This window comes from Lissotriton vulgaris, chromosome 8, assembly GCF_964263255.1.
Source record: "Lissotriton vulgaris chromosome 8, aLisVul1.2, whole genome shotgun sequence".
NCBI classification, from domain to species: Eukaryota; Metazoa; Chordata; class Amphibia; order Caudata; family Salamandridae; genus Lissotriton; species Lissotriton vulgaris.
The window spans coordinates 1492436881-1492462623 of NC_141696.1; positions in this window are offsets into that span (position 1 = coordinate 1492436881).

Consider the following 25743-nt stretch of genomic DNA (forward strand, 5'->3'; position numbering starts at 1 on the left):
TTTGGGTGAATGTATTGTGCTTTTCCAGCACTGCAGCTGCGTAAAAGCCCAGAAGAGTTGTCTCGAGTGACCACGTGTGTCTGTAACTTTGCCACCGCGCCGTTTGGCGCCAAGGTCCCTCGAGTGAGCTGTCCATCACAGTGGGGGAAAGGGTGGGAAGAGGTTGCATAGCCTAGTGTGTGGGGCGGGGCCAAACGGGCGGGGCTTCTGTACGAGTTCACATGCCTCTTGTTTATAAAGGGTCAGAGACCATCAGAGCATCAGATGAGGAGAAATCAGCCTCCTGGTCACTGGAAGTACAGGAGGATTGCGCTCGAGAAACTCGTGGATGCCTAGACCTCCATCACGGATTACAGCTAATTTTAGACTGTAGCCTCGACCTTGCTCACTAGGTTCTTGGGCTGATTATGATGTGTTACTGAAGTTTAGCTTCAACCGGGGCACGTGCTGTTTCTTTTGTATATGTAAGTGCTTCCTGTTGAGGTTTAATTTTTGAAACAGGAGCATCGTGCCAAAATGAATCCTGCCTGCATATTTATCCACGAAGATGCCACCATGTTGTGCCATACCTCTACTCAACTGGAGTACTTTCTACTGGGTAGTCAGTAAGTGCTACCTCGTTGGGTAAATGTATGGTGCTTTTCCTACACTACAGCTGCGTAAAGGCCCAGAAGAGAAGTCTTCAGTGATCACCTGTGTCTGTGACTTTGCCACTGCGCTGATAGGCGCCGAGGTACCTCGAGTGAGCTGTCCATCACAGTGGGGGAAAGGGCGGGATAGGTTGCATAGCCTAGTCTGTGTGGGGAGGGGTTAAACTGGCGAGGCTTCTGTGCGAGTTCACATGCCTCTTGTTTATGAAGGGTCAGAGACCGATCAGCTCAGTAAATGATAAGAAAGCAGTCGGTGGTACCTCTTTGGGTGAATGTATTGTGCTTTTCCAGCACTGCAGCTGCGTGAAGGCCCAGAAGAGTTGTATTCAGGGATCACCTGTGTCTGTAACGTTGCCACTGCGCCGATAGGCGCCGAGGTACCTCGAGTGAGCTGTCCATCACAGTTGGGTAAAGGGCTGGATAGGTTGCATAGCCTAGTGTGTGTGGGGAGGGGCCAAACTGGCGAGGCTTCTGTGCGTGTTCACTTGCCTCTGGTTTATGAAGGTTCAGAGACTGATCAGCTCAGTAAATGATAAGAAAGCAGTCGGTGGTACCTCTTTGGGTAAATGTATTGTGCTTTTCGAGCACTGCAGCTCCGTGAAGGCCCAGAAGAGTTGTCTCGAGTGACCACGTGTGTCTGTAACTTTGCCACCGCGCCGTTTGGCGCCAAGGTCCCTCGAGTGAGCTGTCCATCACAGTGGGGGAAAGGGCGGGAAGAGGTTGCATAGCCTAGTGTGTGGGGCGGGGCCAAACGGGCGGGGCTTCTGTACGAGTTCACATGCCTCTTGTTTATAAAGGGTCAGAGACCATCAGAGCATCAGATGAGGAGAAATCAGCCTCCTGGTCACTGGAAGTACAGGAGGATTGCGCTCGAGAAACTCGTGGATGCCTAGACCTCCATCACGGATTAAAGCTAATTTTAGACGGTAGCCTCGACCTTGCTCACTAGGTTCTTGGGCTGATTATAATGCGTTACTGAAGTTTAGCTTCAACCGGGGCACGTGCTGTTTCTTTTGTATATGTAAGTGCTTCCTGTTGAGGTTTAATTTTTGAAACAGGAGCATCGTGCCAAAATGAATCCTGCCTGCATATTTATCCACGAAGATGCCACCATGTTGTGCCATACCTCTACTCAACTGGAGTACTTTCTACTGGGTAGTCAGTAAGTGCTACCTCGTTGGGTAAATGTATGGTGCTTTTCCTACACTACAGCTGCGTAAAGGCCCAGAAGAGAAGTCTTCAGTGATCACCTGTGTCTGTGACTTTGCCACTGCGCTGATAGGCGCCGAGGTACCTCGAGTGAGCTGTCCATCACAGTGGGGGAAAGGGCGGGATAGGTTGCACAGCCTAGTCAGTGACTTTGCCACTGCGCTGATAGGCGCCGAGGTACCTCGAGTGAGCTGTCCATCACAGTGGGGGAAAGGGCTGGATAGGTTGCATAGCCTAGTGTGTGTGGGGAGGGGCCAAACTGGCGAGGCTTCTGTGCGAGTTCACATGCCTCTTGTTTATGAAGGGTCAGAGACCGATCAGCTCAGTAAATGATAAGAAAGCAGTCGGTGGTACCTCTTTGGGTGAATGTATTGTGCTTTTCCAGCACTGCAGCTGCGTAAAGGCCCAGAAGAGAAGTCTTCAGTGATCACCTGTGTCTGTGACTTTGCCACTGCGCTGATAGGCGCCGAGGTACCTCGAGTGAGCTGTCCATCACAGTGGGGGAAAGGGCGGGATAGGTTGCATAGCCTAGTCTGTGTGGGGAGGGGTTAAACTGGCGAGGCTTCTGTGGGAGTTCACATGCCTCTTGTTTATGAAGGGTCAGAGACCGATCAGCTCAGTAAATGATAAGAAAGCAGTCGGTGGTACCTCTTTGGGTAAATGTATTGTGCTTTTCCAGCACTGCAGCTGCGTGAAGGCCCAGAAGAGAAGTCTTCAGTGATCACCCGTGTCTGTGACTTTCCCACTGCGCTGATAGGCGCCGAGGTACCTCGAGTGAGCAGTCCATCACAGTGGTGGAAAGGGCGGATAGGTTGCATAGCCTAGTGTGTGTGGGGAGGGGCCAAACTGGCGAGGCTTCTGTGCGTGTTCACTTGCCTCTTGTTTATGAAGGGTCAGAGACCGATTAGCGCAGCAAATGAGGAGAAAGCAGTCGGTGGTACCTCTTTGGGTGAATGTATTGTGCTTTTCCAGCACTGCAGCTGCGTAAAAGCCCAGAAGAGTTGTCTCGAGTGACCACGTGTGTCTGTAACTTTGCCACCGCGCCGTTTGGCGCCAAGGTCCCTCGAGTGAGCTGTCCATCACAGTGGGGGAAAGGGTGGGAAGAGGTTGCATAGCCTAGTGTGTGGGGCGGGGCCAAACGGGCGGGGCTTCTGTACAAGTTCACATGCCTCTTGTTTATAAAGGGTCAGAGACCATCAGAGCATCAGATGAGGAGAAATCAGCCTCCTGGTCACTGGAAGTACAGGAGGATTGCGCTCGAGAAACTCGTGGATGCCTAGACCTCCATCACGGATTACAGCTAATTTTAGACTGTAGCCTCGACCTTGCTCACTAGGTTCTTGGGCTGATTATGATGTGTTACTGAAGTTTAGCTTCAACCGGGGCACGTGCTGTTTCTTTTGTATATGTAAGTGCTTCCTGTTGAGGTTTAATTTTTGAAACAGGAGCATCGTGCCAAAATGAATCCTGCCTGCATATTTATCCACGAAGATGGCACCATGTTGTGCCATACCTCTACTCAACTGGAGTACTTTCTACTGGGTAGTCAGTAAGTGCTACCTCGTTGGGTAAATGTATGGTGCTTTTCCTACACTACAGCTGCGTAAAGGCCCAGAAGAGAAGTCTTCAGTGATCACCTGTGTCTGTGACTTTGCCACTGCGCTGATAGGCGCCGAGGTACCTCGAGTGAGCTGTCCATCACAGTGGGGGAAAGGGCGGGATAGGTTGCATAGCCTAGTCTGTGTGGGGAGGGGTTAAACTGGCGAGGCTTCTGTGCGAGTTCACATGCCTCTTGTTTATGAAGGGTCAGAGACCGATCAGCTCAGTAAATGATAAGAAAGCAGTCGGTGGTACCTCTTTGGGTGAATGTATTGTGCTTTTCCAGCACTGCAGCTGCGTGAAGGCCCAGAAGAGTTGTATTCAGGGATCACCTGTGTCTGTAACGTTGCCACTGCGCCGATAGGCGCCGAGGTACCTCGAGTGAGCTGTCCATCACAGTTGGGTAAAGGGCTGGATAGGTTGCATAGCCTAGTGTGTGTGGGGAGGGGCCAAACTGGCGAGGCTTCTGTGCGTGTTCACTTGCCTCTGGTTTATGAAGGTTCAGAGACTGATCAGCTCAGTAAATGATAAGAAAGCAGTCGGTGGTACCTCTTTGGGTAAATGTATTGTGCTTTTCCAGCACTGCAGCTCCGTGAAGGCCCAGAAGAGTTGTCTCGAGTGACCACGTGTGTCTGTAACTTTGCCACCGCGCCGTTTGGCGCCAAGGTCCCTCGAGTGAGCTGTCCATCACAGTGGGGGAAAGGGCGGGAAGAGGTTGCATAGCCTAGTGTGTGGGGCGGGGCCAAACGGGCGGGGCTTCTGTACGAGTTCACATGCCTCTTGTTTATAAAGGGTCAGAGACCATCAGAGCATCAGATGAGGAGAAATCAGCCTCCTGGTCACTGGAAGTACAGGAGGATTGCGCTCGAGAAACTCGTGGATGCCTAGACCTCCATCACGGATTAAAGCTAATTTTAGACGGTAGCCTCGACCTTGCTCACTAGGTTCTTGGGCTGATTATAATGCGTTACTGAAGTTTAGCTTCAACCGGGGCACGTGCTGTTTCTTTTGTATATGTAAGTGCTTCCTGTTGAGGTTTAATTTTTGAAACAGGAGCATCGTGCCAAAATGAATCCTGCCTGCATATTTATCCACGAAGATGCCACCATGTTGTGCCATACCTCTACTCAACTGGAGTACTTTCTACTGGGTAGTCAGTAAGTGCTACCTCGTTGGGTAAATGTATGGTGCTTTTCCTACACTACAGCTGCGTAAAGGCCCAGAAGAGAAGTCTTCAGTGATCACCTGTGTCTGTGACTTTGCCCCTGTGCTGATAGGCGCCGAGGTACCTCGAGTGAGCTGTCCATCACAGTGGGGGAAAGGGCGGGATAGGTTGCACAGCCTAGTCAGTGACTTTGCCACTGCGCTGATAGGCGCCGAGGTACCTCGAGTGAGCTGTCCATCACAGTGGGGGAAAGGGCGGGATAGGTTGCATAGCCTAGTCTGTGTGGGGAGGGGTTAAACTGGCGAGGCTTCTGTGGGAGTTCACATGCCTCTTGTTTATGAAGGGTCAGAGACCGATCAGCTCAGTAAATGATAAGAAAGCAGTCGGTGGTACCTCTTTGGGTAAATGTATTGTGCTTTTCCAGCACTGCAGCTGCGTGAAGGCCCAGAAGAGAAGTCTTCAGTGATCACCTGTGTCTGTGACTTTGCCACTGCGCTGATAGGCACCGAGGTACCTCGAGTGAGCTGTCCATCACAGTGGGGTAAAGGGCGGGAATAGGTTGCATAGCCTAGTCTGTGTGGGGAGGGGTTAAACTGGCGAGGCTTCTGTGCGAGTTCACATGCCTCTTGTTTATGAAGGGTCAGAGACCGATCAGCTCAGTAAATGATAAGAAAGCAGTCGGTGGTACCTCTTTGGGTGAATGTATTGTGCTTTTCCAGCACTGCAGCTGCGTAAAGGCCCAGAAGAGAAGTCTTCAGTGACCACCTGTGTCTGTAACTTTGCCACCGCGCCGTTTGGCGCCAAGGTCCCTCGAGTGAGCTGTCCATCACAGTGGGGGAAAGGGCGGGAAGAGGTTGCATAGCCTAGTGTGTGGGGCGGGGCAAACGGGCGGGGCTTCTGTACGAGTTCACATGCCTCTTGTTTATAAAGGGTCAGAGACCATCAGAGCATCAGATGAGGAGAAATCAGCCTCCTGGTCACTGGAAGTACAGGAGGATTGCGCTCGAGAAACTCGTGGATGCCTAGACCTCCATCACGGATTACAGCTAATTTTAGACTGTAGCCTCGACCTTGCTCACTAGGTTCTTGGGCTGATTATAATGTGTTACTGAAGTTTAGCTTCAACCGGGGCACGTGCTGTTTCTTTTGTATATGTAAGTGCTTCCTGTTGAGGTTTAATTTTTGAAACAGGAGCATCGTGCCAAAATGAATCCTGCCTGCATATTTATTCCCGAAGATGCCACCATGTTGTGCCATACCTCTACTCAACTGGAGTACTTTCTACTGGGTAGTTAGTAAGTGCTACCTCGTTGGGTAAATGTATGGTGCTTTTCCTACACTACAGCTGCGTAAAGGCTTTGCCACTGCGCTGATAGGCGCCGAGGTACCTCGAGTGAGCTGTCCATCACAGTGGGGTAAAGGGCTGGATAGGTTGCATAGCCTAGTGTGTGTGGGGAGGGGCCAAACTGGCGAGGCTTCTGTGCGAGTTCACATGCCTCTTGTTTATGAAGGGTCAGAGACCGATCAGCTCAGTAAATGATAAGAAAGCAGTCGGTGGTACCTCTTTGGGTGAATGTATTGTGCTTTTCCAGCACTGCAGCTGCGTAAAGGCCCAGAAGAGAAGTCTTCAGTGATCACCTGTGTCTGTGACTTTGCCACTGCGCTGATAGGCGCCGAGGTACCTCGAGTGAGCTGTGCGGGGAACGGGATTTTGATATCAATTTATGATTATGATAAATTTAATAAAGAATCCCATTCATCTGGTTTGGACCGCTATTATCTGTCATTGAGGAAAGGACCACCCCCGCACTGGTTAGACAAACCCCATTAACTAACGCCACTCTGAAGAACCACTTACAACTGATGAAGTTTCAAGAAGTTTATATAAAGATTAATTTGAATACGATACAATCCACTCAGGATAAAATCTCAAAGAATACAAAATACAAAATCAATTTCAATATCAGCCGCTTAAGCTTCGGTGTGAAGTGGTTCCTTCTGCGTCATCTGCAGTAAGATAAAAACAATAATCGAATTAAAACTGTCCCTACTCTATGCTATGTGACAACCCTACTTCGCAAGTTTCTCTTCCCTAAAAAGGTGTCAGCAGTTTGACTCCCTAAGAAGTTCAAACTCTCTTTAGCCTCTAAAGGAAATCTTAAGTTTCAGAAGCAGTACCCTATCTGCCTACCCATCCGCTCTCTAAGGGTCCTCGGCCTACTGCTCCCTTGCGCTTCTGATGTCTCAGCGCATCTGCTCAAGGCATCTACCCTTCGCCCTTGCTCTGAGCAATTCGTCTCGCTGTTCCTAATCTCCCAATTGCTACCTCCTCCCCGGGGTGCTGTCCCTAAAATACACAATCACCGTGTGAATGGAACGCCCCTTGACGCCCACCACGGACTTTCCCCGATGATGTCAACTTCCTGCTTCTTCCATTGGTCACTCCTCGCGTCGTCCGTTAAGTTGACCCTTCTCCTTTGGATGTCATCTTCATCATTTCATCGTCGACATTTATCGATTCTTTCAGATCATGTAACATAGAAACTTAGACAAGGCCTTAACTCTATGTCTCTTAACTTGACCCTGCTAGGTCCTGTGAATGGTCTTGTCAAAACATAGTCCACCTAAAAAGTGTCTCTACTCACGTTCGAGCAATAAGCTCCGTCCGGCATTGTCACCTTAAATCTAACAAGTGCTAGACTTCTCGGCTCTCATGTCCACATCAAGCTATTTACGACCTTCACAAGACCACTAAATTACATTTCATGTGACTATGCTCCCTCGAGCTCTTGACCAGTTAGGTTATATACACAAATGACCTAAAACTCTTCTAACATTCCCACAAAAGCCTCTACACAGTATAACCTTTGGCATACATTTATATGTTCGTATTTTAGCAAAAGCCTTAGTTATACTTAAACATTTTACATCAAATATGTGAAATACATTGAATACAACTACATAGAATATAAACTATACATTTTCCTTGGTTACATCTTTATGTGAATTCTCTTATACATTTATCCACGTTTCTCCACATTTACGCCTTTCCACGTTATAATTCCTCACCGCTTCTCCCAATGCAAAGTTACACATTTAAAGTTGCACACGTACACGAATTCTACTGTGCACGTTCTACATTTCATGGGCATTTATACACATTTCTATACATTTACCCTTCATGTATACGGGTCTTCTAAACCTAATGCATCTTAATGTGTAAATACATTTACATTTCCTATACCATGTTATCACATTCGTTGGCCTTTATGCTATAGTCGCCAACTTTACATTACGATATGCATTTCATTCCCACGTTTATAACATACACGTCTAAATATGGCTACTGTATACTTTTCGTTCAAATTGCGCTCTCTCAGTTCCCCCCTTTGATGACTTTTAGGAGTCATCACTAAAAGCAATTTGAACACGTCCATTATATAGAACTAGTTGCATCAGTTCCCCTTTTTATCGACTCAAGTGTTCTCAGACTTTTATACTGTTGATCTTGTAGAACAGCTAGTCTCCTTTCTTGTTCTCTCATCGATCTTTGTAACTGGTTCGACCTATACCATTTATACAATTTTACTAATCCTAATAATGTAATTATACAAATTAATACTATTAGTACAGGCTGCAATATGTACCAAATTATACTTTTGCCTATATTAGCAAACCAACTTCCAACCTTTCCCACTCCATTTCCTACTTTTTCCCAGACATTTATTTTTGATAAATCTTCAATTTCTTGATGAATCTGTGTAATGTTCTGTATGACTTTCTCAAGTGGTTTTGAATTATCAGGAATATAAGTACAACATTCCTGAACTTTTAAAGCTTTACAAACTCCGCCTTCTTTTGCTAATATTACATCTAAAGCAAGTCTGTTCTGTAAAACCATTGCTCTAATCGACTGCATCTCACCCTCTACTAACATTAATGATCTTGCAGTGCTGGCAGACAATCTATCCACGGCTGTCGCTAACCTTCTAATCTTAACATCGTTAAGAATCAAACCTAACAATGGAAACATCGCTCCAAATACATCTCCTACTACTTCTGCATCTCCTACTTCCCTTTTCGTTCTCCTCGAAGCCTTTCCTTCTATTATCGCCAAATCCTTTGCATGATATATTTTGGGGAAGACAATTGCCAAGTAACACAAACCATACCAATTATCTGGAAGTTTTACATAGGCATTTCTCCCACATACAAAATACACATTCGGAATAGCTTGCATCCCTTTCATAAAATCCTTGGTGTAGTACTCCAGTCTAAAAGAGTGCTCACAACTAACTTCACCTACAAATTCGCTCTCGTAATACGTTTTGCTTCGAGTTAAACATAACTTTCCTTTCTGCGTTCTATCCAATGCTATTGGACCATTGCTACCTTTCTTTTTGTGTGTCTTCTCTTCTTCGGTCCAATCTGTTTTCCATTGCCCTGACATTTTTAGAATCTTCTGCCGTCTGCATCGATCATCTACCTGTGCTATAAACCTTTTCTCTACTTCTGATACTTTGCAAGTCAGATTATTTCTACGTGCATATGATGTATCTAATGTGTCCCAAGGAAGAAAGAATTTAGCCAGTCTATCTTCCTTTTTGTAGTAGTCCCACTTATTCATTTGCTTATAATTCGGAACTTCAGGCAGTACCGAATCATAATTTGAAAAGTAGTACTCAAATCCTTCTCTACCGTAGAATATACTAAGCAATAAACTACATGTTATCCCATAAGTCAATGGGAGATGGTGATACCTAATGCCTTCATCTACAGAAGCCGGCAATTGCATACAAACGTAGCAATCTTTGGCCTCCATGGCATCGATATATTCATACAATAACTTGGCATATGCATTTGACCTAAAGTTTCCCTGTGACTCGTCTATGTGCAATCTACGAGTTTCCTCTGCAAGTAACGCCTTTTCACGTATAACATTGCTCTCCTCCTTCTTTCCCACAAGAGCAGGTTTCAAGGTCGTTACAATTTTTACATTTGCTATTCTTTTATCGTTTTCATGTCCTGTCATGTAAGATATCGTTACCACTATTATTATGAGAAATATCACTATTGCTATAAGTGTACCTATTATACATCTAGCTTTTCTGTTTGGGTTGCCGTTCTCCATGTTATCAAAACAGCGTACCTCTTTCTTCAGCGAAAGTTCTCTTTCCAGTCTTTGGTTGCTTGTTTGCTTTCACAGTCCTTTAAAGTGCTTTTCAACAGGTATCTTTTCACCACAATGTCTTTTTCTCTTCTTAGCAGCAGACAACCCTAGCCCTTCTCCGTCCACTAAATGTAATCCCTAATTTTATTCTTCTTTCCACTCGGCGCTAGGTTATCTTCTTCTCTATAATATAAGTACAAAAAGTCTTTTATGCATCTACAATTATTGTCGGACCTGCAGCTTTCACAACAATAATTAACAGTTCAAAACGAATAACTTTTTCTTCTTCTTCTGTCATTTGCTGACCAACTGTTGGAAATTGTAGTCTTTTCAGCACTAGATCTTGAATTTTACTCAAACGTGGGGGTCGGGGAAGTGTGAAAGTCAGTAACCCCTCAGTCTCAAGCCCAGGCGCCACCATCCATATCTCCACTGTCACGACTGGATCGAGAGTGGTTACTTTCACACTCTTCACTCTCCCAGATTTCTGTCCCCAATACATCTGCTAGATAAGTCCACTCTGGGGTGGCGTACCTTCTGCAGGGCACACGTACCCTTCTCGATCTTCGTGGACTCTCAGTTCCTGAATCTGTCGTCTCTTCCTCCTGATCCGATTCTTCAGCGATCGGGGCAAGAGTTCTTTCCTTTTTCCTTTCCGAACTTGGCCTTTTCCTTCTTTCCGGCCAACTGGCTTCTTTGCTTTCCGTCTTTCCGCTCCTTGTTCCAGGACCTGTCTCTTGGTCCCTCTCAGTTTGCTCGATATCTGTGTCGGATTCCCAATTACTTTCTTCTCCGGAGGCAACTTCGGTCCCACTCGTGTCCTGACCTTCGTCGCCCTGTTCCAACACAGTTTCGGCTTCTTCAATCACCTCCACAGCTTGGCTTTCCCCCTCTATGGCTTCTCCGCTTCCCATCGGATTCTCATCCGAGAGAGGAGCTGTGTCTTCTGGAGGTGTTGGCACTCTTCGGGTGTGTGAGGCATGTATCCAGTTTGGCAGCCCTCCACACTTCACTGCAGTATTCGTTATAAGTATGACTTGAAACGGTCCTCGCCAACGCACGTCTAAGCAGTTCTTCCTGACATGTTTCTTCACCAGGACCCAGTCTCCTGGACTCAGATCATGGCACAAATCTTGTACTGATGGAACCTCTGCAGCCTGGACCTGGAGGGACACAGAATTTACGGCATCAGATAGTCCCTTACAGTAGTCCAAGATCAAATCGTCTGTGATGTTCACTAGCGCTGCAGTCGGAACCGATGGCAACCTCATAGCTCTCCCCATTAGCACTTCATGTGGAGAGAGGCCTGTTCTTCTATCAGGTGTGCTACGTATACTCATGAGAACTACTGGGAGTGCGTCTGGCCAACTCAGGGATGTCGATGAACAAACTTTAGCCAGTCTGGACTTGATAGTACTGTTAATTTGCTCTACGATCCCTGAAGCTTCTGGTCGATAGCTGCAGTGTAACTTTTGATCGATATTTAAAGCTGAACACAGCATCTTCACCACTTCGCTATTGAAATGAGTTCCTCTGTCCGATTCCAAAGAGGACGGCACCCCAAACCTCGGTATCAACTCTCTAAGTAACAATTTTGCTACTGTAAGTGTATCGCACCTACGTGTAGGGTAAGCCTCAACCCATCTAGAAAATATACAGACAATCACTAGCACGTATCTGAGTCTGTTGCATGGAGGCATTTCTATGAAGTCAATCTGCATCCTATTGAAAGGCCCCCCAGACCTTCCTATGTGACTCAAGGTAACTGGTGTTCTCTTACCCACATTTAGTTGCTGACAGATTGTACATCGCTGACACACTGCTTCTGCCGCTACTCTAAATTTAGGGTTAAACCACGTTTGTCTGAATACTCTCACCATAGCATCTCTTCCTATGTGTGCTGATCCATGCAATTTCCTTGCCATGGGACTAATGAGTTCATTTGGTAATACTGCCCTTCCGTCGGCAGACACCCAAAAATTCATTTCACTTTTCTCGCACCCAGCTGTTTCCCAGCCCTTTTTCTCCTCATCTGGTGCGTTTTCCTGTACTGCTCTCAATTCATCCCACGTATCTACAGTGTCTAACAACATGGTCAATTCAGTCATTTCCTGGATTCCCCCCACCTTTACATCAGTGTGAGAATATCCCTGCTCTGCGCAATAACGCGCTACCTCATCGGCATATTTATTTCCTAGTGATACAAAATCCGTATTCTTTGTATGAGCTGCACATTTGACCACAGCTATGGCCAAAGGTTTTTGCAAAGCCTCTAACAGTAGTTTCACGAATTCTCCATTCCTAATAGGAGAACCCGAGGAAGTCATGTAACCCCTTTGAGACCACAACTGCCCGTAATCATGAACTACGCCAAATCCATACTGACTATCGGTGTATATGGTGACTCGAAGTCTTTCGCCTGCTAAGCAAGCCCGAGTCAAAGCCACAATTTCAGCTACCTGTGCGGAGTGTACTCCTTCCAGGCAAGCGGCTTCTATAGCTCTGGTGATCGTGCAAACTGCATAAGCTGCTCTCAGCTGACCGACATCGTTTCTTACGCATGAACCATCAACGAAGAAAATTTCGTCTGGGTCTGTCAATGGCTCATCTACGATATCAGGTCTCGGTTTGGTACATAGTTCAGTCACATCGAGGCAGTCATGTTCTGTACAGTTTTCATCTTCCACTTCATTCGGAAGTGGCATCAAGGTTGCAGGATTCAAGACAGAGCATCTCTTTAGGGTCACATTCTCGGCAGCCAGTATGACCTGCTCGTAGCGTGTGAGCCTGCTATTCGTCAGATGCTGAGTCTTAGTCCTTGTCATTAACAGTTCTACAGAATGTGGTACATACACCTCTAACGGATGACCCATAACTACACTTTCAGACCTTTCAATGCTGACACCCGTTGCAGCTACGGATTTGAGACATCCGGGCAACGCTGCGGCTACTGGATCTAATGTAGCCGAAAAGTACGCCACTGGCCTGCGCGCATCTCCATGGACCTGTGCTAATACCGCTAAAGCGCATCCCTCTCTCTCGCAGCAGAAAAGCAAAAAAGGTTTCTTATAATCTGGCATTCCTAAAGCCGGGGCACGACATAAGTCCTCCCTCAGTTGCAAAAACGCCATCAAACAATCTTTGTCCCATGGTACCGGATCACTTACTCCTTTGTGCGTCAGCTGTAATAACGGTTTTGCCTTCAGCGAAAAGTTTGCTATCCACTGTCGACAATAACCAACCATGCCTAGAAACATCCTGACTTCTCTTTGTGTCGTAGGCGCGTTCATTTTCATAATCGCCTCTATTCTATCTGGAGACACCTTCCGCTTTCCCTTTTCGATCCTATGGCCCAAGTATTGCACCTCAGTCTTACAATATTGCAATTTACTTGGAGACACCTTGTGTCCGTTTTCAGCCAAGTGATTTAACAAGGTGATGGTGTCTTCTCTGCAAGCTTCCTCAGTTTCTGACGCAACAAGGAGGTCGTCTATGTACTGGACTAGAACTGAATTCTTGGGCAGTACTAGACTCTCGAGATTTCGTTTCAATAACTGGTTAAAGATCGATGGGCTCTCTGTATACCCCTGAGGGATACGACACCATGTTAAGACGCGATCTTCCAGTTTGAAAGCGAAAAGATATTGGCTCTCCTCATCTAACGGTATCGAAAAGAAAGCCTGGCACAAATCTATCACTGTGAACCATTCAGCTTGGAACGGTATCTGAAACAATATCACTGATGGATTCGGTACCACTGGACAACATGAAACAACAATGTTATTAATCTTCCGAAGATCCTGCACTATTCTGTATTTTCCACTAGGTTTCTGCAAACCCATGATCGGGGAGTTACACGGACTGCCCACGATCTCCTTCAGTATTCCCTGCTTAATCATGGATTCGATCACAGGCTTAATCCCTGCAATCGTCTCTGGCGTTAGCTTATACTGTGGTGTTCTTGGATACTCAGCATGGGGTCTAACCAAGATTTTTACCGGTTCCACTCCCTTGATCAATCCTATTTCTTCTCCGGTAAAATCCCATACCTCAGCTGAGACTTTCTCTCTCAAGTCTTGCGGAAGCTCCTCCACTGTCAAAGTAGGATAAAGTTCCACACATTCCCTTGAGTTCACAACTTTGAAATCTGCGTCCTCATCATTTGTCTGCACTTCTACTCCTTCAGGTGTGCAATGTATCGTGCAATTCAGTTTGCACAGCAAATCTCTCCCTAGCAAACACACAGGACTAGAATCGCAGATCACAAACTGATGTTCGTCACTGTAATTCCCTATTCTCACTGACACTGGTTTGGTCAAGGGATTTGTCATCCTTTTGTTTGCAACTCCTACCACCTGAACCATTTCTCCTGATATTGGTAGACCCGGGACTACCGCCGATCTCAACGTGGATCGAGTGGCCCCTGTATCCACCAAAAAGGTCGTAGGACATCCTGCTATTTCAGCCTCTACGTATGGTCCTCTCTGATCTACTTCCAAGGCGGCCCCTAGAGTACAGTCTTCGTCCCTACTCGCCCGCTGCCCTGTAAGAGGATCAACGTAGTAACATTCCTCTCCTCCTACAAACAACGGCATCTGTCTGTAGGTTTTCCCTCCGTTTGAGATGCGAGGTGGTTGAGGAAACGGGGCTCGAGGAGTCTGAGTCCCCCCTTTGACAAATTTGCCCTTCGGGACTGTGGCTCCCTTAACCACGTTGTTCTGAACCTCTTCCTCCTCCTGCTCTAATTCCCCTGTCTCAACATTGTAAGGACACTCGCGTCGCCAGTGTCCCACCTCATTACACTGATGGCATCTCGTCGTCTTTTTCAATGTCGCAATATCCATTCTCGGTCTCGGTCTTTCTTCCTCGTCTCTGCTCTGATTGTTCTGTTTCTTTACCTGCGTTCCTGTTCCCTGCTGCCGCGGTTTATCCTTTCCAGCAGCTTGCATTTGCACTAACATTAACTTTTCTTTAAGCTTCTTCGCCTTCGAGTCTATCTCGTCGCTACAATACCTTGCATACCTCAGAATCTCGTCTAAAGGTTTGTTCTGCCAACAGATCAGATGCTGTTGGATCATTAGGCATATTTCTGGTCTTAATCCTAAGACAAACTTTGAAACAAATTGTCCTATATCCTTGGGATCCATCACATCTAACCCGCTGTACTGCTTGAATGCTTTCAGCAATCGCTCGTAAAACTCATGCACTGTCTCTTTCGGCTCTTGGGTAGTTCGATCTATCTTTACCCAGTCTATGTCTTGTACCGGCACTTTCTCTTTTAGCCACGCTATTACCCTCTCGTACTTTTCCATGACTCTATGAGATGGACCATTCGTCCTGGCCTCTCTCGTTGGCTCACAAGTGGGCCAGTCAACACTGAGCTTGCACGCCGTCCACAAATCTCCGGGTACTACGATGTCGAACAGTGTATTCAAATCGACCCACAGTACCTTTGAGATCTTCACAAATCTTTCTACCTGCTTATACCATTCGACAGGATTATCTCTAAGCTTTGGGAAGGAATTGGTGAATGCCGCCAAATCCCCCCTAGTCCAAGGCACATGGACGTAGCTTCCATTCGCGACCTCTCGCAAAGGGAAGGCTTCCATTCGCATCAAATCTGTGTCCTGGGAGCCCTCAAGTACACTCCGTCTAACAGAGCCCTTTCTGGACCATCTTTCCTCCCATCTATCTAGATCTCTCCATATTCTGATGCTTACGATCAATTCCCTTATGTGTACTTTCAGCGCGATCGTTCTGCGATCATCCAAATCCTGATCTGTGCAAGTCAGCCTGTGGTTACTCTGTAAAGCCTTAGTTCGTGACAGGTCTACCATGTACCTGTTTGCTAAATTAGATAAGTTCTCATGAACTGACCTCGCTCTTCGAGTGATATCTTTGGATAGAAACAATATCTCATCTGGTGTATATGAGTTTAATCTCTCTAGTTGCACTGTACCGTCAATCAATTCATCCAGATCCGCCTTCAAACTCATCACATCAAGCCGTTTCGCTTTTATTTCAGCTTTCAGCATTTCAGTTCTATGTTCTTCTCTCATGTCCCTCTCTCCTCCACTATGCGCCCTACGCCTGAACACAGGTGAGTTATGAGGAGTTTTACTTCCATCTTTTCGTTCCCACCCTTCGAGATCCCAAGCCTTTCCATCTCCACGTGGGGTATGGTGGAATAATGCTCCGTCCCCCAACCCTACGTTCCGATTTCTAAGCTCGGTTTCTCCAGATGTGAGATAGGACCCACCGTTCTGTTCTAACCCATTATAACTTGCCTGCTGTCTGGTGTCGCTTAATAAACAATAGGGTCCGTCACGACCCTCCATGTTTCCGTGATCTCTTTCGCGATCACCGGAAGAATGTCGAGACGTTTCGCGACTCCCTATGTTTTCGTGACTTCGACCACTGTCCCCGGATGTATGTCGAGACGCTTCGCGACTCTCCATATTTCCGTGACTCCAGTGTCTCGCATTTTCACCTGGGGCATGGTGTGTGCACCTGAAGGTATTCCGGTACTCCTGTGTCCTATGTTCCCCTTCACTAAAGGTGACACGAGGCACTTCGCCACACCCTGTACTCCTGTCTTCGCACATTAGCCTATTGCCATTATTTGTAGGACAAATATCTCTTCTGCTCTCTTGGCTTCCTCCCTCCCACTCGGGGCTGCTTTCGCCAGCTCCACAATGAGAGAGAATCCTGTTATCCTGCTCTCTCCACTCGGATCCCGTTTCTAACCCTTTATTCCGAGCCTCTTCGGCCGCGTCCCATTCTCTCAGGTATTCCCTTAATTCCTTATGGGTTTTTGGTTTAGGACCCCTCAAATCCATTGGCCCTCTTCGATCTCCCTGTTCTACCCTGGGACCTGTTGCGGAATCTAATGGGGTACTCCGACTTATTGGTGCTCGTATCTGCCTGTGGGAATTCATTGTAGCATTCCTATTCTCCTCTTCTGCTCTTTCATTATCCCACCGTGCCTGTTCCTCCTGCTGGACCCCTTCCGGGTTGTAGATTGACACAATAGGGCCTATGGTAACCGGAACCTGCAAGGCGTCCGGCAATTGATACGACCTAGCGCATTGCGTCTCTGGCACGTTCTGGACCACAAATCTTCCCACTACTCTCTGTTCAGGACTAACTTGGGGTATTTCTACGGTCTTAGTAGCGTCCCACTCTGATACCGGGATCGACTTATACTCTCCCCACCTAGTTCCGTCCACTTGCGGTAATATGGGACTCGCAAGTTCACCGCTATATGGAGGTGGTTTATCTGTTAACAACCTATCTATCAGATCCTCCTCCGTCTCACTTTCCTCATCTTCCTGTTCTAGAGGTTTCCTTTCTCCCGTAGCCTCTATCATGGTGAACAGTTTGTCCGCTTCTACCTTCTGCACCCTCCATTTCTTAGCTTCTTCGTCCCATTTAGCATCCTGCACTGCCTTTACTGTTCTTCTTACTCTTTCTTGGCGCCTCTTTACGCCCCTCTCGTGTGCTGTTCTAAACCACACACCAAGAGCTTCAAATTGTGTTGGCCTTGGTAGAGGTCTCATTGAAAGCATTGTCGCCTTCAGTTGGTTCAACACTTCTAATTTAAACGTTCCAAATCTTGGAAACGCTAGTTCTTTTTGCCCTTCAGTTAGCCTATGCCACTCGGAAATCCACAATATGGAATGTAAGCCTACATTTATTGCCATATGATGTGCTGGTGTGCCTTCTGGTGGAGCTTCTTCTCCGGCATATAAATTCCTCCTTTTCTTTTTAAAGATCTTTCCTAAACCCTTAAAACACTTCATTTTGTTAACGTATGATATGTTTTACTTATTTGCGTCTTGATAACAACCGCCAATCCCTGTACGACTCTCGCTAATCAGCCTATCCCAGCACGGTTCTACACTGACGTCACTTGTCTCTTCTAAAGCAGCTTCCCTCGTTTCTCGACTCGTCTCACGATTTCACATGCGTTTTCATTCATACATTGAAAAATGACTACTTCCGTCCAAGCGATCACTTTTCTCTGACTGTACGGCCACAGTCCACTGTAATTGTCACCTCAACTGGCACAGCGTTTTTCCTCTTACGGTCGGACACTTGCCTCAACTGATAGGTTACTTACACGCAGTAAACGTACGACCAGCGTCCGCTACTCATTCACTCACACATACGCTCCCCCTATCATCGGTCTGTCGGGAAATCAATGGTACCTCATGACCCCCTTTCAATGGTAGACAAATTACTCTAGGTGTTCGATACACCCGAACCACTTAAGTCCTCTGGACATAAGATTTCTTCCAGTTGCGCGCGCTCACAACTTTCCCTCAATCACACTACAGGCATTCAACTCCGCTTGACATTACAACACAGGAACAACATAAAACACCGCAATCTTACAACGCATGACCCTTATACTCACTCTCGACCGACTCTGCTGCTTTTCTCTCGACGCACCATCAGCACCGTCTTCGGCTGCAATTCTTCTTCTGGTCGACGATGACTAGGGACCTTGGGGTAAACTAACCTGGCCTAGGTCGTCTTCCTCAAGAAGATAACCATCATTACTCTGCTACCAACTGCGGGGAACGGGATTTTGATATCAATTTATGATTATGATAAATTTAATAAAGAATCCCATTCATCTGGTTTGGACCGCTATTATCTGTCATTGAGGAAAGGACCACCCCCGCACTGGTTAGACAAACCCCATTAACTAACGCCACTCTGAAGAACCACTTACAACTGATGAAGTTTCAAGAAGTTTATATAAAGATTAATTTGAATACGATACAATCCACTCAGGATAAAATCTCAAAGAATACAAAATACAAAATCAATTTCAATATCAGCCGCTTAAGCTTCGGTGTGAAGTGGTTCCTTCTGCGTCATCTGCAGTAAGATAAAAACAATAATCAAATTAAAACTGTCCCTACTCTATGCTATGTGACAACCCTACTTCGCAAGTTTCTCTTCCCTAAAAAGGTGTCAGCAGTTTGACTCCCTAAGAAGTTCAAACTCTCTTTAGCCTCTAAAGGAAATCTTAAGTTTCAGAAGCAGTACCCTATCTGCCTACCCATCTGCTCTCTAAGGGTCCTCGGCCTACTGCTCCCTTGCGCTTCTGATGTCTCAGCGCATCTGCTCAAGGCATCTACCCTTCGCCCTTGCTCTGAGCAATTCGTCTCGCTGTTCCTAATCTCCCAATTGCTACCTCCTCCCCGGGGTGCTGTCCCTAAAATACACAATCACCGTGTGAATGGAACGCCCCTTGACGCCCACCACGGACTTTCCCCGATGATGTCAACTTCCTGCTTCTTCCATTGGTCACTCCTCGCGTCGTCCGTTAAGTTGACCCTTCTCCTTTGGATGTCATCTTCATCATTTCATCGTCGACATTTATCGATTCTTTCAGATCATGTAACATAGAAACTTAGACAAGGCCTTAACTCTATGTCTCTTAACTTGACCCTGCTAGGTCCTGTGAATGGTCTTGTCAAAACATAGTCCACCTAAAAAGTGTCTCTACTCACGTTCGAGCAATAAGCTCCGTCCGGCATTGTCACCTTAAATCTAACAAGTGCTAGACTTCTCGGCTCTCATGTCCACATCAAGCTATTTACGACCTTCACAAGACCACTAAATTACATTTCATGTGACTATGCTCCCTCGAGCTCTTGACCAGTTAGGTTATATACACAAATGACCTAAAACTCTTCTAACATTCCCACAAAAGCCTCTACACAGTATAACCTTTGGCATACATTTATATGTTCGTATTTTAGCAAAAGCCTTAGTTATACTTAAACATTTTACATCAAATATGTGAAATACATTGAATACAACTACATAGAATATAAACTATACATTTTCCTTGGTTACATCTTTATGTGAATTCTCTTATACATTTATCCACGTTTCTCCACATTTACGCCTTTCCACGTTATAATTCCTCACCGCTTCTCCCAATGCAAAGTTACACATTTAAAGTTGCACACGTACACGAATTCTACTGTGCACGTTCTACATTTCATGGGCATTTATACACATTTCTATACATTTACCCTTCATGTATACGGGTCTTCTAAACCTAATGCATCTTAATGTGTAAATACATTTACATTTCCTATACCATGTTATCACATTCGTTGGCCTTTATGCTATAGTCGCCAACTTTACATTACGATATGCATTTCATTCCCACGTTTATAACATACACGTCTAAATATGGCTACTGTATACTTTTCGTTCAAATTGCGCTCTCTCAGCTGTCCATCACAGTGGGGGAAAGGGCGGGATAGGTTGCATAGCCTAGTCTGTGTGGGGAGGGGTTAAACTGGCGAGGCTTCTGTGGGAGTTCACATGCCTCTTGTTTATGAAGGGTCAGAGACCGATCAGCTCAGTAAATGATAAGAAAGCAGTCTTCAGTGATCACCCGTGTCTGTGACTTTCCCACTGCGCTGATAGGCGCCGAGGTACCTCGAGTGAGCAGTCCATCACAGTGGTGGAAAGGGCGGATAGGTTGCATAGCCTAGTGTGTGTGGGGAGGGGCCAAACTGGCGAGGCTTCTGTGCGTGTTCACTTGCCTCTTGTTTATGAAGGGTCAGAGACCGATTAGCGCAGCAAATGAGGAGAAAGCAGTCGGTGGTACCTCTTTGGGTGAATGTATTGTGCTTTTCCAGCACTGCAGCTGCGTAAAGGCCCAGAAGAGTTGTCTCGAGTGACCACGTGTGTCTGTATCTTTGCCACCGCGCCGTTTGGCGCCAAGGTCCCTCGAGTGAGCTGTCCATCACAGTGGGGGAAAGGGCGGGAAGAGGTTGCATAGCCTAGTGTGTGGGGCGGGGCCAAACGGGCGGGGCTTCTGTACGAGTTCACATGCCTCTTGTTTATAAAGGGTCAGAGACCATCAGAGCATCAGATGAGGAGAAATCAGCCTCCTGGTCACTGGAAGTACAGGAGGATTGCGCTCGAGAAACTCGTGGATGCCTAGACCTCCATCACGGATTACAGCTAATTTTAGACTGTAGCCTCGACCTTGCTCACTAGGTTCTTGGGCTGATTATGATGTGTTACTGAAGTTTAGCTTCAACCGGGGCACGTGCTGTTTCTTTTGTATATGTAAGTGCTTCCTGTTGAGGTTTAATTTTTGAAACAGGAGCATCGTGCCAAAATGAATCCTGCCTGCATATTTATCCACGAAGATGCCACCATGTTGTGCCATACCTCTACTCAACTGGAGTACTTTCTACTGGGTAGTCAGTAAGTGCTACCTCGTTGGGTAAATGTATGGTGCTTTTCCTACACTACAGCTGCGTAAAGGCCCAGAAGAGAAGTCTTCAGTGATCACCTGTGTCTGTGACTTTGCCACTGCGCTGATAGGCGCCGAGGTACCTCGAGTGAGCTGTCCATCACAGTGGGGGAAAGGGCGGGATAGGTTGCATAGCCTAGACAGTGACTTTGCCACTGCGCTGATAGGCGCCGAGGTACCTCGAGTGAGCTGTCCATCACAGTGGGGGAAAGGGCGGGATAGGTTGCATAGCCTAGTCTGTGTGGGGAGGGGTTAAACTGGCGAGGCTTCTGTGCGAGTTCACATGCCTCTTGTTTATGAAGGGTCAGAGACCGATCAGCTCAGTAAATGATAAGAAAGCAGTCGGTGGTACCTCTTTGGGTAAATGTATTGCGCTTTTCCCGCACTGCAGCTGCGTGAAGGCCCAGAAGAGTTGTATTCAGTGATCACCTGTGTCTGTGACTTTGCCACTGCGCCGATATGCGCCGAGGTACCTCGAGGGAGCTGTCCATCAAAGTGGGGTAAAGGGCTGGATAGGTTGCATAGCCTAGTGTGTGTGGGGAGGGGCCAAACTGGCGAGGCTTCTGTGCGTGTTCACTTGCCTCTTGTTTATGAAGGGTCAGAGACTGATCAGCTCAGTAAATGATAAGAAAGCAGTCGGTGGTACCTCTTTGGGTAAATGTATTGTGCTTTTCCAGCACTGCAGCTGCGTGAAGGCCCAGAAGAGTTGTCTCGAGTGACCACGTGTGTCTGTAACTTTGCCACCGCGCCGTTTGGCGCCAAGGTCCCTCGAGTGAGCTGTCCATCACAGTGGGGTAAAGGGCTGGATAGGTTGCATAGCCTAGTGTGTGTGGGGAGGGGCCAAACTGGCGAGGCTTCTGTGCGTGTTCACTTGCCTCTTGTTTATGAAGGGTCAGAGACTGATCAGCTCAGTAAATGATAAGAAAGCAGTCGGTGGTACCTCTTTGGGTAAATGTATTGTGCTTTTCCAGCACTGCAGCTGCGTGAAGGCCCAGAAGAGTTGTCTCGAGTGACCACGTGTGTCTGTAACTTTGCCACCGCGCCGTTTGGCGCCAAGGTCCCTCGAGTGAGCTGTCCATCACAGTGGGGGAAAGGGCTGGAAGAGGTTGCATAGCCTAGTGTGTGGGGCGGGGCCAAACGGGCGGGGCTTCTGTACGAGTTCACATGCCTCTTGTTTATAAAGGGTCAGAGACCATCAGAGCATCAGATGAGGAGAAATCAGCCTCCTGGTCACTGGAAGTACAGGAGGATTGCGCTCGAGAAACTCGTGGATGCCTAGACCTCCATCACGGATTACAGCTAATTTTAGACTGTAGCCTCGACCTTGCTCACTAGGTTCTTGGGCTGATTATAATGCGTTACTGAAGTTTAGCTTCAACCGGGGCACGTGCTGTTTCTTTTGTATATGTAAGTGCTTCCTGTTGAGGTTTAATTTTTGAAACAGGAGCATCGTGCCAAAATGAATCCTGCCTGCATATTTATCCACGAAGATGCCACCATGTTGTGCCATACCTCTACTCAACTGGAGTACTTTCTACTGGGTAGTCAGTAAGTGCTACCTCGTTGGGTAAATGTATGGTGCTTTTCCTACACTACAGCTGCGTAAAGGCCCAGAAGAGAAGTCTTCAGTGATCACCTGTGTCTGTGACTTTGCCACTGCGCTGATAGGCGCCAAGGTACCTCGAGTGAGCTGTCCATCACAGTGGGGGAAAGGGCGGGAATAGGTTGCATAGCCTAGTCTGTGTGGGGAGGGGTTAAACTGGCGAGGCTTCTGTGCGAGTTCACATGCCTCTTGTTTATGAAGGGTCAGAGACCGATTAGCGCAGCAAATGAGGAGAAAGCAGTCGGTGGTACCTCTTTGGGTGAATGTATTGTGCTTTTCCAGCACTGCAGCTGCGTAAAGGCCCAGAAGAGTTGTCTCGAGTGACCACGTGTGTCTGTAACTTTGCCACCGCGCCGTTTGGCGCCAAGGTCCCTCGAGTGAGCTGTCCATCACAGTGGGGGAAAGGGCGGGAAGAGGTTGCATAGCCTAGTGTGTGGGGCGGGGCCAAACGGGCGGGGCTTCTGTACGAGTTCACATGCCTCTTGTTTATAAAGGGTCAGAGACCATCAGAGCATCAGAGCATCAGATGAGGAGAAATCAGCCTCCTGGTCACTGGAAGTACAGGAGGATTGCGCTCGAGAAACTCGTGGATGCCTAGACCTCCATCACGGATTACAGCTAATTGTAGACTGTAGCCTCGACCTTGCTCACTAGGTTCTTGGGCTGATTATAATGCGTTACTGAAGTTTAGCTTCATCCGGGGCACGTGCTTTTTCTTTTGTATATGTAAGTGCTTCCTGTTGAGGTTTAATTTTTGAAACAGGAGCATCGTGCCAAAATGAATCCTGCCTGCATATTTATCCACGAAGATGCCACCATGTTGTGCCATACCTCTACTCAACTGGAGTACTTTCTACTGGGTAGTCAGTAAGTGCTACCTCGTTGGGTAAATGTATGGTGCTTTTCCTACACTACAGCTGCGTAAAGGCCCAGAAGAGAAGTCTTCAGTGATCACCTGTGTCTGTGACTTTGCCACTGCGCTGATAGGCGCCGAGGTACCTCGAGTGAGCTGTCCATCACAGTGGGGGAAAGGGCGGGATAGGTTGCATAGCCTAGTCTGTGTGGGGAGGGGTTAAACTGGCGAGGCTTCTGTGCGAGTTCACATGCCTCTTGTTTATGAAGGGTCAGAGACCGATCAGCTCAGTAAATGATAAGAAAGCAGTCGGTGGTACCTCTTTGGGTGAATGTATTGTGCTTTTCCAGCACTGCAGCTGCGTAAAGGCCCAGAAGAGAAGTCTTCAGTGATCACCTGTGTCTGTGACTTTGCCACTGCGCTGATAGGCGCCGAGGTACCTCGAGGGAGCTGTCCATCACAGTGGGGGAAAGGGCGGGATAGGTTGCATAGCCTAGACAGTGACTTTGCCACTGCGATGATAGGCGCCGAGGTACCTCGAGTGAGCTGTCCATCACAGTGGGGGAAAGGGCGGGATAGGTTGCATAGCCTAGTCTGTGTGGGGAGGGGTTAAACTGGCGAGGCTTCTGTGCGAGTTCACATGCCTCTTGTTTATGAAGGGTCAGAGACCGATCAGCTCAGTAAATGATAAGAAAGCAGTCGGTGGTACCTCTTTGGGTAAATGTATTGCGCTTTTCCCGCACTGCAGCTGCGTGAAGGCCCAGAAGAGTTGTATTCAGTGATCACCTGTGTCTGTGACTTTGCCACTGCGCCGATATGCGCCGAGGTACCTCGAGGGAGCTGTCCATCAAAGTGGGGTAAAGGGCTGGATAGGTTGCATAGCCTAGTGTGTGTGGGGAGGGGCCAAACTGGCGAGGCTTCTGTGCGTGTTCACTTGCCTCTTGTTTATGAAGGGTCAGAGACTGATCAGCTCAGTAAATGATAAGAAAGCAGTCGGTGGTACCTCTTTGGGTAAATGTATTGTGCTCTTCCAGCACTGCAGCTGCGTGAAGGCCCAGAAGAGTTGTCTCGAGTGACCACGTGTGTCTGTAACTTTGCCACCGCGCCGTTTGGCGCCAAGGTCCCTCGAGTGAGCTGTCCATCACAGTGGGGTAAAGGGCTGGATAGGTTGCATAGCCTAGTGTGTGTGGGGAGGGGCCAAACTGGCGAGGCTTCTGTGCGTGTTCACTTGCCTCTTGTTTATGAAGGGTCAGAGACTGATCAGCTCAGTAAATGATAAGAAAGCAGTCGGTGGTACCTCTTTGGGTAAATGTATTGTGCTTTTCCAGCACTGCAGCTGCGTGAAGGCCCAGAAGAGTTGTCTCGAGTGACCACGTGTGTCTGTAACTTTGCCACCGCGCCGTTTGGCGCCAAGGTCCCTCGAGTGAGCTGTCCATCACAGTGGGGGGAAGGGCGGGAAGAGGTTGCATAGCCTAGTGTGTGGGGCGGGGCCAAACGGGCGGGGCTTCTGTACGAGTTCACATGCCTCTTGTTTATAAAGGGTCAGAGACCATCAGAGCATCAGATGAGGAGAAATCAGCCTCCTGGTCACTGGAAGTACAGGAGGATTGCGCTCGAGAAACTCGTGGATGCCTAGACCTCCATCACGGATTACAGCTAATTTTAGACTGTAGCCTCGACCTTGCTCACTAGGTTCTTGGGCTGATTATAATGCGTTACTGAAGTTTAGCTTCAACCGGGGCACGTGCTGTTTCTTTTGTATATGTAAGTGCTTCCTGTTGAGGTTTAATTTTTGAAACAGGAGCATCGTGCCAAAATGAATCCTGCCTGCATATTTATCCACGAAGATGCCACCATGTTGTGCCATACCTCTACTCAACTGGAGTACTTTCTACTGGGTAGTCAGTAAGTGCTACCTCGTTGGGTAAATGTATGGTGCTTTTCCTACACTACAGCTGCGTAAAGGCCCAGAAGAGAAGTCTTCAGTGATCACCTGTGTCTGTGACTTTGCCACTGCGCTGATAGGCGCCGAGGTACCTCGAGTGAGCTGTCCATCACAGTGGGGGAAAGGGCGGGAATAGGTTGCATAGCCTAGTCTGTGTGGGGAGGGGTTAAACTGGCGAGGCTTCTGTGCGAGTTCACATGCCTCTTGTTTATGAAGGGTCAGAGACCGATCAGCTCAGTAAATGATA